Here is a 15,537-nt window from a genome sequence, read left to right as displayed (position 1 = left end):
TAGGGTTCAGTGTTAATCAGTGAGACTCCCACAGGATTCAGTGTTAATTAGTGAGACTCCCACAGGTTTCAGTGTTAATCAGTAAGACTCTCACAGGGTTCAGTGTTAATCATTGAGACTCCCTCAGGGTTCATTTGTTAATCAGTGAGACTCCCATAGGGTTCATTGTCAATCAGTGAGACTCCCACAGGATTCAGTGTTAATCATTGAGACTCCCACAGTGTTCGGTGTTAATCAGTGAGAATCCCATACTGTTCAGTGTTAATCAGTGAGACTCCCATAGGGTTCAGTGTTAATCAGTGAGACTCCCACAGGGTTCAGTGTTAATCATTGAGACTCCCATAGGGTTCAGTGTTAATCAATGAGACTCCCATATGGTTCAGTGTTAATCAGTGAGACGCCCACAGGGTTCAGTGTTAATCAGTGAGACTCCCACAGGGTTCAGTGTTAATCAGTGAGACTCCCTCAGGGTTCACTGTTAATCAGTGAGACTCCCATAGGGTTCAGTGTTAATCAGTGAGACTCCCATAGGGTTCAGTGTAAATCAGTGAGACTCCCTTAGGGTTTCAGTGTTAATCAGTGAGGCTCCAATAGGGTTGTGTTAATCAGTGAGACTCCCACAGGGTTCAGTGCTAATCAGTGAGACTCCCATGGGGTTCAGTGTTAATCAGTGAGACTCCCACAGGGTTCAGTGTTAATCAGTGAGACTCCCTTAGGGTTCAGTGTTAATCAGTGAGACTCCCTCAGGGTTCAGTGTTAATCAGTGAGACTCCCATAGAGTTAAGTGTTAATCAGTGAGACTCCCATAGGGTTCAGTGTTAATCAGTGAGACTCCCACAGGTTTCAGTGTTAATCAATGAGACTCCCACAGGTTTCAGTGTTAATCAATGAGACTCCCACAGGGTTCAGTTTTAATCAGTAAGACTCCCATAGGGTTCAGTGTTAATCAGTGAGACTCCCTCAGGGTTCAGTGTTAATCAGTGAGACTCCCATAGGGTTAAGTGTTAATCAGTGAGACTCCCATGGGGTTCAGTGTTAATCAGTGAGACTCCCATGGGGTTCAGTGTTAATCAGTGAAACTCCCATAGGCTTCAGTGGTAATCAGTGAGACTCCCACAGGTTTCAGTGTTAATCAGTGAGACTCCCATAGGGTTAAGTGTTAATCAGTGAGACTCCCATGGGGTTCAGTGTTAATCAGTGAGACTCCCATGGGGTTCAGTGTTAATCAGTGAGACTCCAATAGGGTTAAGTGTTAATCAGTGAGACTCCCATAGGGTTCAGTGTTAATCAGTGAGACTCCCTTAGGGTTTCAGTGTTAATCAGTGAGGCTCCAATAGGGTTAAGTGTTAATCAGTGAGACTCCCACAGGGTTCAGTGTTAATCAGTGAGACTCCCATAGGGTTCAGTGTTAATCAGTGAGACTCCCATAGGGTTCAGTGTTAATCAGTGAGACTCCCACAGGTTTCAGTGTTAATCAGTGAGACTCCAATAGGGTTAAGTGTTAATCAGTGAGACTCCCATAGGGTTCAGTGTTAATCAGTGAGACTCCCTTAGGGTTTCAGTGTTAATCAGTGAGGCTCCAATAGGGTTAAGTGTTAATCAGTGAGACTCCCACAGGGTTCAGTGTTAATCAGTGAGACTCCCATAGGGATCAGTGTTAATCAGTGAGACTCCCACAGGTTTCAGTGTTAATCAATGAGACTCCCACAGGTTTCAGTGTTAATCAATGAGACTCCCACAGGGTTCAGTTTTAATCAGTAAGACTCCCATAGGGTTCAGTGTTAATCAGTGAGACTCCCTCAGGGTTCAGTGTTAATCAGTGAGACTCCCATGGGGTTCAGTGTTAATCAGTGAGACTCCCACAGGGTTCAGTGTTAATCAGTGAGACTCCCTTAGGGTTCAGTGTTAATCAAGTGACACTCCCACAGTGTTCAGTGTTAATCAATGAGACTCCCACAGGGTTCAGTGTTAATGAGTGAAACTCCCATAGGGTTCAGTGTTAATCAGTGAGACTCCCATAGGGGTCAGTGTTAATCAGTGAGACTCCCATAGGGTTCAGTGTAAATCAGTGAGACTCCCACAGGGTTCATGTGTTAATCAGTGAGACTCCCATAGGGTTCAGTGTTAATCAATGAGACTCCCATATGGTTCAGTGTTAATCAGTGAGACTCCCACAGGTTTCAGTGTTAATCAGTGAGACTCCCTCAGGGTTCAGTGTTAATCAGTGAGACTCCCTCAGGGTTCATGTGTTAATCAGTGAGACTCCCATAGGGTTCATTGTTAATCAGTGAGACTCCCACAGGATTCAGTGTTAATCATTGAGACTCCCACAGTGTTCGGTGTTAATCAGTGAGACTCCCACACTGTTCAGTGTTAATCAGTGAGACTCCCTCAGGGTTCAGTGTTAATCACTGAGACTCCCACAGGGTTCAGTGTTAATCAGTGAGACTCCCATAGGGTTCAGTATTAATGAGTGAGAATCCCATAGAGTTCAGTGTTAATCAGTGAGACTCCCACAGGGTTCAGTGTTAATCAGTGAGACTCCCATAGGGTTCAGTGTTAATCAGTGAGACTCCCACAGGTTTCAGTGTTAATCAGTGAGACTCCAATAGGGTTAAGTGTTAATCAGTGAGACTCCCATAGGGTTCAGTGTTAATCAGTGAGACTCCCTTAGGGTTTCAGTGTTAATCAGTGAGGCTCCAATAGGGTTGTGTTAATCAGTGAGACTCCCACAGGGTTCAGTGTTAATCAGTGAGACTCCCATAGGGTTCAGTGTTAATCAGTGAGACTCCCATAGGGTTCAGTGTTAATCAATGAGACTCCCACAGGTTTCAGTGTTAATCAGTGAGACTCCAATAGGGTTAAGTGTTAATCAGTGAGACTCCCATAGGGTTCAGTGTTAATCAGTGAGACTCCCTTAGGGTTTCAGTGTTAATCAGTGAGGCTCCAATAGGGTTAAGTGTTAATCAGTGAGACTCCCACAGGGTTCAGTGTTAATCAGTGAGACTCCCATAGGGTTCAGTGTTAATCAGTGAGACTCCCACAGGTTTCAGTGTTAATCAATGAGACTCCCACAGGTTTCAGTGTTAATCAATGAGACTCCCACAGGGTTCAGTTTTAATCAGTAAGACTCCCATAGGGTTCAGTGTTAATCAGTGAGACTCCCTCAGGGTTCAGTGTTAATCAGTGAGACTCCCATGGGGTTCAGTGTTAATCAGTGAGACTCCCACAGGGTTCAGTGTTAATCAGTGAGACTCCCTTAGGGTTCAGTGTTAATCAGTGAGACTCCCTCAGGGTTCAGTGTTAATCAGTGAGACTCCCATAGGGTTAAGTGTTAATCAGTGAGACTCCCATGGGGTTCAGTGTTAATCAGTGAGGCTCCAATAGGGTTAAGTGTTAATCAGTGAGACTCCCACAGGGTTCAGTGTTAATCAGTGAGACTCCCATAGGGTTCAGTGTTAATCAGTGAGACTCCCACAGGTTTCAGTGTTAATCAGTGAGACTCCCATAGGGTTAAGTGTTAATCAGTGAGACTCCCATGGGGTTCAGTGTTAATCAGTGAGACTCCCATGGGGTTCAGTGTTAATCAGTGAGACTCCCATAGGCTTCAGTGGTAATCAGTGAGACTCCCACAGGTTTCAGTGTTAATCAGTGAGACTCCCATAGGGTTAAGTGTTAATCAGTGAGACTCCCATGGGGTTCAGTGTTAATCAGTGAGACTCCCATGGGGTTCAGTGTTAATCAGTGAGACTCCCATAGGCTTCAGTGGTAATCAGTGAGACTCCCACAGGTTTCAGTGTTAATCAGTGAGACTCCAATAGGGTTAAGTGTTAATCAGTGAGACTCCCACAGGGTTCAGTGTTAATCAGTGAGACTCCCTTAGGGTTCAGTGTTAATCAGTGAGACTCCCACAGGATTCAGTGTTAATCAGTGAGACTCCCACAGGTTTCAGTGTTAATCAGTAAGACTCTCACAGGGTTCAGTGTTAATCATTGAGACTCCCTCAGGGTTCATTTGTTAATCAGTGAGACTCCCATAGGGTTCATTGTCAATCAGTGAGACTCCCACAGGATTCAGTGTTAATCATTGAGACTCCCACAGTGTTCGGTGTTAATCAGTGAGAATCCCATACTGTTCAGTGTTAATCAGTGAGACTCCCATAGGGTTCAGTGTTAATCAGTGAGACTCCCACAGGGTTCAGTGTTAATCATTGAGACTCCCATAGGGTTCAGTGTTAATCAATGAGACTCCCATATGGTTCAGTGTTAATCAGTGAGACGCCCACAGGGTTCAGTGTTAATCAGTGAGACTCCCACAGGGTTCAGTGTTAATCAGTGAGACTCCCTCAGGGTTCACTGTTAATCAGTGAGACTCCCATAGGGTTCAGTGTTAATCAGTGAGACTCCCATAGGGTTCAGTGTAAATCAGTGAGACTCCCTTAGGGTTTCAGTGTTAATCAGTGAGGCTCCAATAGGGTTGTGTTAATCAGTGAGACTCCCACAGGGTTCAGTGCTAATCAGTGAGACTCCCATGGGGTTCAGTGTTAATCAGTGAGACTCCCACAGGGTTCAGTGTTAATCAGTGAGACTCCCTTAGGGTTCAGTGTTAATCAGTGAGACTCCCTCAGGGTTCAGTGTTAATCAGTGAGACTCCCATAGAGTTAAGTGTTAATCAGTGAGACTCCCATAGGGTTCAGTGTTAATCAGTGAGACTCCCACAGGTTTCAGTGTTAATCAATGAGACTCCCACAGGTTTCAGTGTTAATCAATGAGACTCCCACAGGGTTCAGTTTTAATCAGTAAGACTCCCATAGGGTTCAGTGTTAATCAGTGAGACTCCCTCAGGGTTCAGTGTTAATCAGTGAGACTCCCATAGGGTTAAGTGTTAATCAGTGAGACTCCCATGGGGTTCAGTGTTAATCAGTGAGACTCCCATGGGGTTCAGTGTTAATCAGTGAAACTCCCATAGGCTTCAGTGGTAATCAGTGAGACTCCCACAGGTTTCAGTGTTAATCAGTGAGACTCCCATAGGGTTAAGTGTTAATCAGTGAGACTCCCATGGGGTTCAGTGTTAATCAGTGAGACTCCCATGGGGTTCAGTGTTAATCAGTGAGACTCCAATAGGGTTAAGTGTTAATCAGTGAGACTCCCATAGGGTTCAGTGTTAATCAGTGAGACTCCCTTAGGGTTTCAGTGTTAATCAGTGAGGCTCCAATAGGGTTAAGTGTTAATCAGTGAGACTCCCACAGGGTTCAGTGTTAATCAGTAAGACTCTCACAGGGTTCAGTGTTAATCATTGAGACTCCCTCAGGGTTCATTTGTTAATCAGTGAGACTCCCATAGGGTTCATTGTCAATCAGTGAGACTCCCACAGGATTCAGTGTTAATCATTGAGACTCCCACAGTGTTCGGTGTTAATCAGTGAGAATCCCATACTGTTCAGTGTTAATCAGTGAGACTCCCATAGGGTTCAGTGTTAATCAGTGAGACTCCCACAGGGTTCAGTGTTAATCAGTGAGACTCCCTCAGGGTTCACTGTTAATCAGTGAGACTCCCATAGGGTTCAGTGTTAATCAGTGAGACTCCCATAGGGTTCAGTGTAAATCAGTGAGACTCCCACAGGGTCCATGTGTTAATCAGTGAGACTCCCATAGGGTTCAGTGTTAATCAATGAGACTCCCATAGGGTTCAGTGTTAATCAGTGAGACTCCCACAGGCTTCAGTGTTAATCAGTGAGACTCCCACAGGGTTCAGTGTTAATCAGTGAGACTCCCATAGGGTTCAGTGTTAATCAGTGAGACTCCCACAGGTTTCAGTGTTAATCAGTGAGACTCCAATAGGGTTAAGTGTTAATCAGTGAGACTCCCATAGGGTTCAGTGTTAATCAGTGAGACTCCCTTAGGGTTTCAGTGTTAATCAGTGAGGCTCCAATAGGGTTGTGTTAATCAGTGAGACTCCCACAGGGTTCAGTGTTAATCAGTGAGACTCCCATAGGGTTCAGTGTTAATCAGTGAGACTCCCATAGGGTTCAGTGTTAATCAGTGAGACTCCCACAGGTTTCAGTGTTAATCAGTGAGACTCCAATAGGGTTAAGTGTTAATCAGTGAGACTCCCATAGGGTTCAGTGTTAATCAGTGAGACTCCCTTAGGGTTTCAGTGTTAATCAGTGAGGCTCCAATAGGGTTAAGTGTTAATCAGTGAGACTCCCACAGGGTTCAGTGTTGATCAGTGAGACTCCCATAGGGTTCAGTGTTAATCAGTGAGACTCCCACAGGTTTCAGTGTTAATCAATGAGACTCCCACAGGTTTCAGTGTTAATCAATGAGACTCCCCCAGGGTTCAGTTTTAATCAGTAAGACTCCCATAGGGTTCAGTGTTAATCAGTGAGACTCCCTCAGGGTTCAGTGTTAATCAGTGAGACTCCCATGGGGTTCAGTGTTAATCAGTGAGACTCCCACAGGGTTCAGTGTTAATCAGTGAGACTCCCTTAGGGTTCAGTGTTAATCAGTGAGACTCCCTCAGGGTTCAGTGTTAATCAGTGAGACTCCCATAGGGTTAAGTGTTAATCAGTAAGACTCCCATAGGGTTCAGTGTTAATCAGTGAGACTCCCACAGGTTTCAGTGTTAATCAATGAGACTCCCACAGGTTTCAGTGTTAATCAATGAGACTCCCACAGGGTTCAGTTTTAATCAGTAAGACTCCCATAGGGTTCAGTGTTAATCAGTGAGACTCCCTCAGGGTTCAGTGTTAATCAGTGAGACTCCCATAGGGTTAAGTGTTAATCAGTGAGACTCCCATGGGGTTCAGTGTTAATCAGTGAGACTCCCATGGGGTTCAGTGTTAATCAGTGAGACTCCCATAGGGTTCAGTGGTAATCAGTGAGACTCCCACAGGTTTCAGTGTTAATCAGTGAGACTCCAATAGGGTTAAGTGTTAATCAGTGAGACTCCCACAGGGTTCAGTGTTAATCAGTGAGACTCCCTTAAGATTTCAGTGTTAATCAGTGAGGCTCCAATAGGGTTAAGTGTTAATCAGTGAGACTCCCACAGGGTTCAGTGTTAATCAGTGAGACTCCCACAGTGTGCAGTGTTAATCAGTGAGACTCCCACAGGGTTCAGTGTTAATCACTGAGACTCCCACAGGGTTCAGTGTTAATAAGTGAGACTCCCATAGGGTTCAGTGTTAATCAGTGAGAATCCCATAGGGTTCAGTGTTAATCAGTGAGACTTCCACAGGGTTCAGTGTTAATCAGTGAGACTCCCACAGGGTTCATTGATAATCAGTGAGACTCCCACAGGGTTCAGTGTTAATCAGTGAGACTCCCATAGGGTTCATTGTTAATCAGTGAGACTCCCACAGGGTTCAGTGTTAATCAGTGAGACTCCCATAGGGTTCAGTGTTAATCAGTGAGACTCCCTTAAGATTTCAGTGTTAATCAGTGAGGCTCCAATAGGGTTAAGTGTTAATCAGTGAGACTCCCACAGGGTTCAGTGTTAATCAGTGAGACTCCCATAGGGTTCAGTGTTAATCAGTGAGACTCCCACAGGGTTCAGTGTTAATCAGTGAGACTCCCTTAGGGTTCAGTGTTAATCAGTGAGACTCCCACAGGATTCAGTGTTAATCAGTGAGACTCCCACAGGTTTCGGTGTTAATCAGTAAGACTCTCACAGGGTTCAGTGTTAATCATTGAGACTCCCTCAGGGTTCATTTGTTAATCAGTGAGACTCCCATAGGGTTCATTGTCAATCAGTGAGACTCCCACAGGATTCAGTGTTAATCATTGAGACTCCCACAGTGTTCGGTGTTAATCAGTGAGAATCCCATACTGTTCAGTGTTAATCAGTGAGACTCCCATAGGGTTCAGTGTTAATCAGTGAGACTCCCACAGGGTTCAGTGTTAATCAGTGAGACTCCCTCAGGGTTCACTGTTAATCAGTGAGACTCCCATAGGGTTCAGTGTTAATCAGTGAGACTCCCATAGGGTTCAGTGTAAATCAGTGAGACTCCCACAGGGTCCATGTGTTAATCAGTGAGACTCCCATAGGGTTCAGTGTTAATCAATGAGACTCCCATAGGGTTCAGTGTTAATCAGTGAGACTCCCACAGGCTTCAGTGTTAATCAGTGAGACTCCCACAGGGTTCAGTGTTAATCAGTGAGACTCCCATAGGGTTCAGTGTTAATCAGTGAGACTCCCACAGGTTTCAGTGTTAATCAGTGAGACTCCAATAGGGTTAAGTGTTAATCAGTGAGACTCCCATAGGGTTCAGTGTTAATCAGTGAGACTCCCTTAGGGTTTCAGTGTTAATCAGTGAGGCTCCAATAGGGTTGTGTTAATCAGTGAGACTCCCACAGGGTTCAGTGTTAATCAGTGAGACTCCCATAGGGTTCAGTGTTAATCAGTGAGACTCCCATAGGGTTCAGTGTTAATCAGTGAGACTCCCACAGGTTTCAGTGTTAATCAGTGAGACTCCAATAGGGTTAAGTGTTAATCAGTGAGACTCCCATAGGGTTCAGTGTTAATCAGTGAGACTCCCTTAGGGTTTCAGTGTTAATCAGTGAGGCTCCAATAGGGTTAAGTGTTAATCAGTGAGACTCCCACAGGGTTCAGTGTTAATCAGTGAGACTCCCATAGGGTTCAGTGTTAATCAGTGAGACTCCCACAGGTTTCAGTGTTAATCAATGAGACTCCCACAGGTTTCAGTGTTAATCAATGAGACTCCCCCAGGGTTCAGTTTTAATCAGTAAGACTCCCATAGGGTTCAGTGTTAATCAGTGAGACTCCCTCAGGGTTCAGTGTTAATCAGTGAGACTCCCATGGGGTTCAGTGTTAATCAGTGAGACTCCCACAGGGTTCAGTGTTAATCAGTGAGACTCCCTTAGGGTTCAGTGTTAATCAGTGAGACTCCCTCAGGGTTCAGTGTTAATCAGTGAGACTCCCATAGGGTTAAGTGTTCATCAGTAAGACTCCCATAGGGTTCAGTGTTAATCAGTGAGACTCCCACAGGTTTCAGTGTTAATCAATGAGACTCCCACAGGTTTCAGTGTTAATCAATGAGACTCCCACAGGGTTCAGTTTTAATCAGTAAGACTCCCATAGGGTTCAGTGTTAATCAGTGAGACTCCCTCAGGGTTCAGTGTTAATCAGTGAGACTCCCATAGGGTTAAGTGTTAATCAGTGAGACTCCCATGGGGTTCAGTGTTAATCAGTGAGACTCCCATGGGGTTCAGTGTTAATCAGTGAGACTCCCATAGGGTTCAGTGGTAATCAGTGAGACTCCCACAGGTTTCAGTGTTAATCAGTGAGACTCCAATAGGGTTAAGTGTTAATCAGTGAGACTCCCACAGGGTTCAGTGTTAATCAGTGAGACTCCCTTAGGGTTCAGTGTTAATCAGTGAGACTCCCACAGGATTCAGTGTTAATCAGTGAGACTCCCACAGGTTTCAGTGTTAATCAGTAAGACTCTCACAGGGTTCAGTGTTAATCATTGAGACTCCCTCAGGGTTCATTTGTTAATCAGTGAGACTCCCATAGGGTTCATTGCCAATCAGTGAGACTCCCACAGGATTCAGTGTTAATCATTGAGACTCCCACAGTGTTCGGTGTTAATCAGTGAGAATCCCATACTGTTCAGTGTTAATCAGTGAGACTCCCATAGGGTTCAGTGTTAATCAGTGAGACTCCCACAGGGTTCAGTGTTAATCATTGAGACTCCCATAGGGTTCAGTGTTAATCAATGAGACTCCCATATGGTTCAGTGTTAATCAGTGAGACGCCCACAGGGTTCAGTGTTAATCAGTGAGACTCCCACAGGGTTCAGTGTTAATCAGTGAGACTCCCTCAGGGTTCACTGTTAATCAGTGAGACTCCCATAGGGTTCAGTGTTAATCAGTGAGACTCCCATAGGGTTCAGTGTAAATCAGTGAGACTCCCACAGGGTCCATGTGTTAATCAGTGAGACTCCCATAGGGTTCAGTGTTAATCAATGAGACTCCCATAGGGTTCAGTGTTAATCAGTGAGACTCCCACAGGCTTCAGTGTTAATCAGTGAGACTCCCACAGGGTTCAGTGTTAATCAGTGAGACTCCCACAGGGTTCAGTGTTAATCAGTGAGACTCCCACAGGGTTCAGTGTCAATCAGTGAGACTCCCACAGGGTTCAGTGTTAATCAAGTGAGACTCCCACAGTGTTCAGTGTTAATCAGTGAGACTCCCATAGGGTTCAGTGTTAATCAGTGAGACTCCCACAGGGTTCAGTGTTAATCAGTGAGACTCCCACAGTGTGCAGTGTTAATCAGTGAGACTCCCACAGGGTTCAGTGTTAATCACTGAGACTCCCACAGGGTTCAGTGTTAATCAGTGAGACTCCCATAGGGTTCAGTGTTAATCAGTGAGAATCCCATAGGGTTCAGTGTTAATCAGTAAGACTCCCATAGGGTTCAGTGTTAATCAGTGAGACTCCCACAGGTTTCAGTGTTAATCAATGAGACTCCCACAGGTTTCAGTGTTAATCAATGAGACTCCCACAGGGTTCAGTTTTAATCAGTAAGACTCCCATAGGGTTCAGTGTTAATCAGTGAGACTCCCTCAGGGTTCAGTGTTAATCAGTGAGACTCCCATAGGGTTAAGTGTTAATCAGTGAGACTCCCATGGGGTTCAGTATTAATCAGTGAGACTCCCATGGGGTTCAGTGTTAATCAGTGAGACTCCCATAGGCTTCAGTGGTAATCAGTGAGACTCCCACAGGTTTCAGTGTTAATCAGTGAGACTCCAATAGGGTTAAGTGTTAATCAGTGAGACTCCCACAGGGTTCAGTGTTAATCAGTGAGACTCCCTTAGGGTTCAGTGTTAATCAGTGAGACTCCCACAGGATTCAGTGTTAATCAGTGAGACTCCCACAGGTTTCAGTGTTAATCAGTAAGACTCTCACAGGGTTCAGTGTTAATCATTGAGACTCCCTCAGGGTTCATTTGTTAATCAGTGAGACTCCCATAGGGTTCATTGTCAATCAGTGAGACTCCCACAGGATTCAGTGTTAATCATTGAGACTCCCACAGTGTTCGGTGTTAATCAGTGAGAATCCCATACTGTTCAGTGTTAATCAGTGAGACTCCCATAGGGTTCAGTGTTAATCAGTGAGACTCCCACAGGGTTCAGTGTTAATCATTGAGACTCCCATAGGGTTCAGTGTTAATCAATGAGACTCCCATATGGTTCAGTGTTAATCAGTGAGACGCCCACAGGGTTCAGTGTTAATCAGTGAGACTCCCACAGGGTTCAGTGTTAATCAGTTAGACTCCCTCAGGGTTCACTGTTAATCAGTGAGACTCCCATAGGGTTCAGTGTTAATCAGTGAGACTCCCATAGGGTTCAGTGTAAATCAGTGAGACTCCCACAGGGTCCATGTGTTAATCAGTGAGACTCCCATAGGGTTCAGTGTTAATCAATGAGACTCCCATAGGGTTCAGTGTTAATCAGTGAGACTCCCACAGGCTTCAGTGTTAATCAGTGAGACTCCCACAGGGTTCAGTGTTAATCAGTGAGACTCCCACAGGGTTCAGTGTTAATCAGTGAGACGCCCACAGGGTTCAGTGTCAATCAGTGAGACTCCCACAGGGTTCAGTGTTAATCAAGTGAGACCCCCACAGTGTTCAGTGTTAATCAGTGAGACTCCCATAGGGTTCAGTGTTAATCAGTGAGACTCCCACAGGGTTCAGTGTTAATCAGTGAGACTCCCACAGTGTGCAGTGTTAATCAGTGAGACTCCCACAGGGTTCAGTGTTAATCACTGAGACTCCCACAGGGTTCAGTGTTAATCAGTGAGACTCCCATAGGGTTCAGTGTTAATCAGTGAGAATCCCATAGGGTTCAGTGTTAATCAGTGAGACTTCCACAGGGTTCAGTGTTAATCAGTGAGACTCCCACAGGGTTCATTGATAATCAGTGAGACTCCCACAGGGTTCAGTGTTAATCAGTGAGACTCCCATAGGGTTCATTGTTAATCAGTGAGACTCCCACAGGGTTCAGTGTTAATCAGTGAGACTCCCATAGGGTTCAGTGTTAATCAGTGAGACTCCCTTAGGATTTCAGTGTTAATCAGTGAGGCTCCAATAGGGTTAAGTGTTAATCAGTGAGACTCCCACAGGGTTCAGTGTTAATCAGTGAGACTCCCATAGGGTTCAGTGTTAATCAGTGAGACTCCCACAGGGTTCAGTGTTAATCAGTGAGACTCCCTTAGGGTTCAGTGTTAATCAGTGAGACTCCCACAGGATTCAGTGTTAATCAGTGAGACTCCCACAGGTTTCGGTGTTAATCAGTAAGACTCTCACAGGGTTCAGTGTTAATCATTGAGACTCCCTCAGGGTTCATTTGTTAATCAGTGAGACTCCCATAGGGTTCATTGTCAATCAGTGAGACTCCCACAGGATTCAGTGTTAATCATTGAGACTCCCACAGTGTTCGGTGTTAATCAGTGAGAATCCCATACTGTTCAGTGTTAATCAGTGAGACTCCCATAGGGTTCAGTGTTAATCAGTGAGACTCCCACAGGGTTCAGTGTTAATCAGTGAGACTCCCTCAGGGTTCACTGTTAATCAGTGAGACTCCCATAGGGTTCAGTGTTAATCAGTGAGACTCCCATAGGGTTCAGTGTAAATCAGTGAGACTCCCACAGGGTCCATGTGTTAATCAGTGAGACTCCCATAGGGTTCAGTGTTAATCAATGAGACTCCCATAGGGTTCAGTGTTAATCAGTGAGACTCCCACAGGCTTCAGTGTTAATCAGTGAGACTCCCACAGGGTTCAGTGTTAATCAGTGAGACTCCCATAGGGTTCAGTGTTAATCAGTGAGACTCCCACAGGTTTCAGTGTTAATCAGTGAGACTCCAATAGGGTTAAGTGTTAATCAGTGAGACTCCCATAGGGTTCAGTGTTAATCAGTGAGACTCCCTTAGGGTTTCAGTGTTAATCAGTGAGGCTCCAATAGGGTTGTGTTAATCAGTGAGACTCCCACAGGGTTCAGTGTTAATCAGTGAGACTCCCATAGGGTTCAGTGTTAATCAGTGAGACTCCCATAGGGTTCAGTGTTAATCAGTGAGACTCCCACAGGTTTCAGTGTTAATCAGTGAGACTCCAATAGGGTTAAGTGTTAATCAGTGAGACTCCCATAGGGTTCAGTGTTAATCAGTGAGACTCCCTTAGGGTTTCAGTGTTAATCAGTGAGGCTCCAATAGGGTTAAGTGTTAATCAGTGAGACTCCCACAGGGTTCAGTGTTAATCAGTGAGACTCCCATAGGGTTCAGTGTTAATCAGTGAGACTCCCACAGGTTTCAGTGTTAATCAATGAGACTCCCACAGGTTTCAGTGTTAATCAATGAGACTCCCCCAGGGTTCAGTTTTAATCAGTAAGACTCCCATAGGGTTCAGTGTTAATCAGTGAGACTCCCTCAGGGTTCAGTGTTAATCAGTGAGACTCCCATGGGGTTCAGTGTTAATCAGTGAGACTCCCACAGGGTTCAGTGTTAATCAGTGAGACTCCCACAGGGTTCAGTGTTAATCAGTGAGACTCCCACAGGGTTCAGTGTTAATCAGTGAGACGCCCACAGGGTTCAGTGTCAATCAGTGAGACTCCCACAGGGTTCAGTGTTAATCAAGTGAGACCCCCACAGTGTTCAGTGTTAATCAGTGAGACTCCCATAGGGTTCAGTGTTAATCAGTGAGACTCCCACAGGGTTCAGTGTTAATCAGTGAGACTCCCACAGTGTGCAGTGTTAATCAGTGAGACTCCCACAGGGTTCAGTGTTAATCACTGAGACTCCCACAGGGTTCAGTGTTAATCAGTGAGACTCCCATAGGGTTCAGTGTTAATCAGTGAGAATCCCATAGGGTTCAGTGTTAATCAGTGAGACTTCCACAGGGTTCAGTGTTAATCAGTGAGACTCCCACAGGGTTCATTGATAATCAGTGAGACTCCCACAGGGTTCAGTGTTAATCAGTGAGACTCCCATAGGGTTCATTGTTAATCAGTGAGACTCCCACAGGGTTCAGTGTTAATCAGTGAGACTCCCATAGGGTTCAGTGTTAATCAGTGAGACTCCCTTAGGATTTCAGTGTTAATCAGTGAGGCTCCAATAGGGTTAAGTGTTAATCAGTGAGACTCCCACAGGGTTCAGTGTTAATCAGTGAGACTCCCATAGGGTTCAGTGTTAATCAGTGAGACTCCCACAGGGTTCAGTGTTAATCAGTGAGACTCCCTTAGGGTTCAGTGTTAATCAGTGAGACTCCCACAGGATTCAGTGTTAATCAGTGAGACTCCCACAGGTTTCGGTGTTAATCAGTAAGACTCTCACAGGGTTCAGTGTTAATCATTGAGACTCCCTCAGGGTTCATTTGTTAATCAGTGAGACTCCCATAGGGTTCATTGTCAATCAGTGAGACTCCCACAGGATTCAGTGTTAATCATTGAGACTCCCACAGTGTTCGGTGTTAATCAGTGAGAATCCCATACTGTTCAGTGTTAATCAGTGAGACTCCCATAGGGTTCAGTGTTAATCAGTGAGACTCCCACAGGGTTCAGTGTTAATCAGTGAGACTCCCTCAGGGTTCACTGTTAATCAGTGAGACTCCCATAGGGTTCAGTGTTAATCAGTGAGACTCCCATAGGGTTCAGTGTAAATCAGTGAGACTCCCACAGGGTCCATGTGTTAATCAGTGAGACTCCCATAGGGTTCAGTGTTAATCAATGAGACTCCCATAGGGTTCAGTGTTAATCAGTGAGACTCCCACAGGCTTCAGTGTTAATCAGTGAGACTCCCACAGGGTTCAGTGTTAATCAGTGAGACTCCCATAGGGTTCAGTGTTAATCAGTGAGACTCCCACAGGTTTCAGTGTTAATCAGTGAGACTCCAATAGGGTTAAGTGTTAATCAGTGAGACTCCCATAGGGTTCAGTGTTAATCAGTGAGACTCCCTTAGGGTTTCAGTGTTAATCAGTGAGGCTCCAATAGGGTTGTGTTAATCGGTGAGACTCCCACAGGGTTCAGTGTTAATCAGTGAGACTCCCATAGGGTTCAGTGTTAATCAGTGAGACTCCCATAGGGTTCAGTGTTAATCAGTGAGACTCCCACAGGTTTCAGTGTTAATCAGTGAGACTCCAATAGGGTTAAGTGTTAATCAGTGAGACTCCCATAGGGTTCAGTGTTAATCAGTGAGACTCCCTTAGGGTTTCAGTGTTAATCAGTGAGGCTCCAATAGGGTTAAGTGTTAATCAGTGAGACTCCCACAGGGTTCAGTGTTAATCAGTGAGACTCCCATAGGGTTCAGTGTTAATCAGTGAGACTCCCACAGGTTTCAGTGTTAATCAATGAGACTCCCACAGGTTTCAGTGTTAATCAATGAGACTCCCCCAGGGTTCAGTTTTAATCAGTAAGACTCCCATAGGGTTCAGTGTTAATCAGTGAGACTCCCTCAGGGTTCAGTGTTAATCAGTGAGACTCCCATGGGGTTCAGTGTTAATCAGTGAGACTCCCACAGGGTTCAGTG

Source organism: Petromyzon marinus, unplaced genomic scaffold (genome assembly GCF_048934315.1).
Source record: "Petromyzon marinus isolate PM22_M1 ecotype Great Lakes invasive population unplaced genomic scaffold, UKy_Petmar_22M1.pri1.0 PM_Scaffold_12, whole genome shotgun sequence".
NCBI lineage: Eukaryota > Metazoa > Chordata > Hyperoartia > Petromyzontiformes > Petromyzontidae > Petromyzon > Petromyzon marinus.
This window is presented reverse-complemented; position numbering follows the sequence as displayed.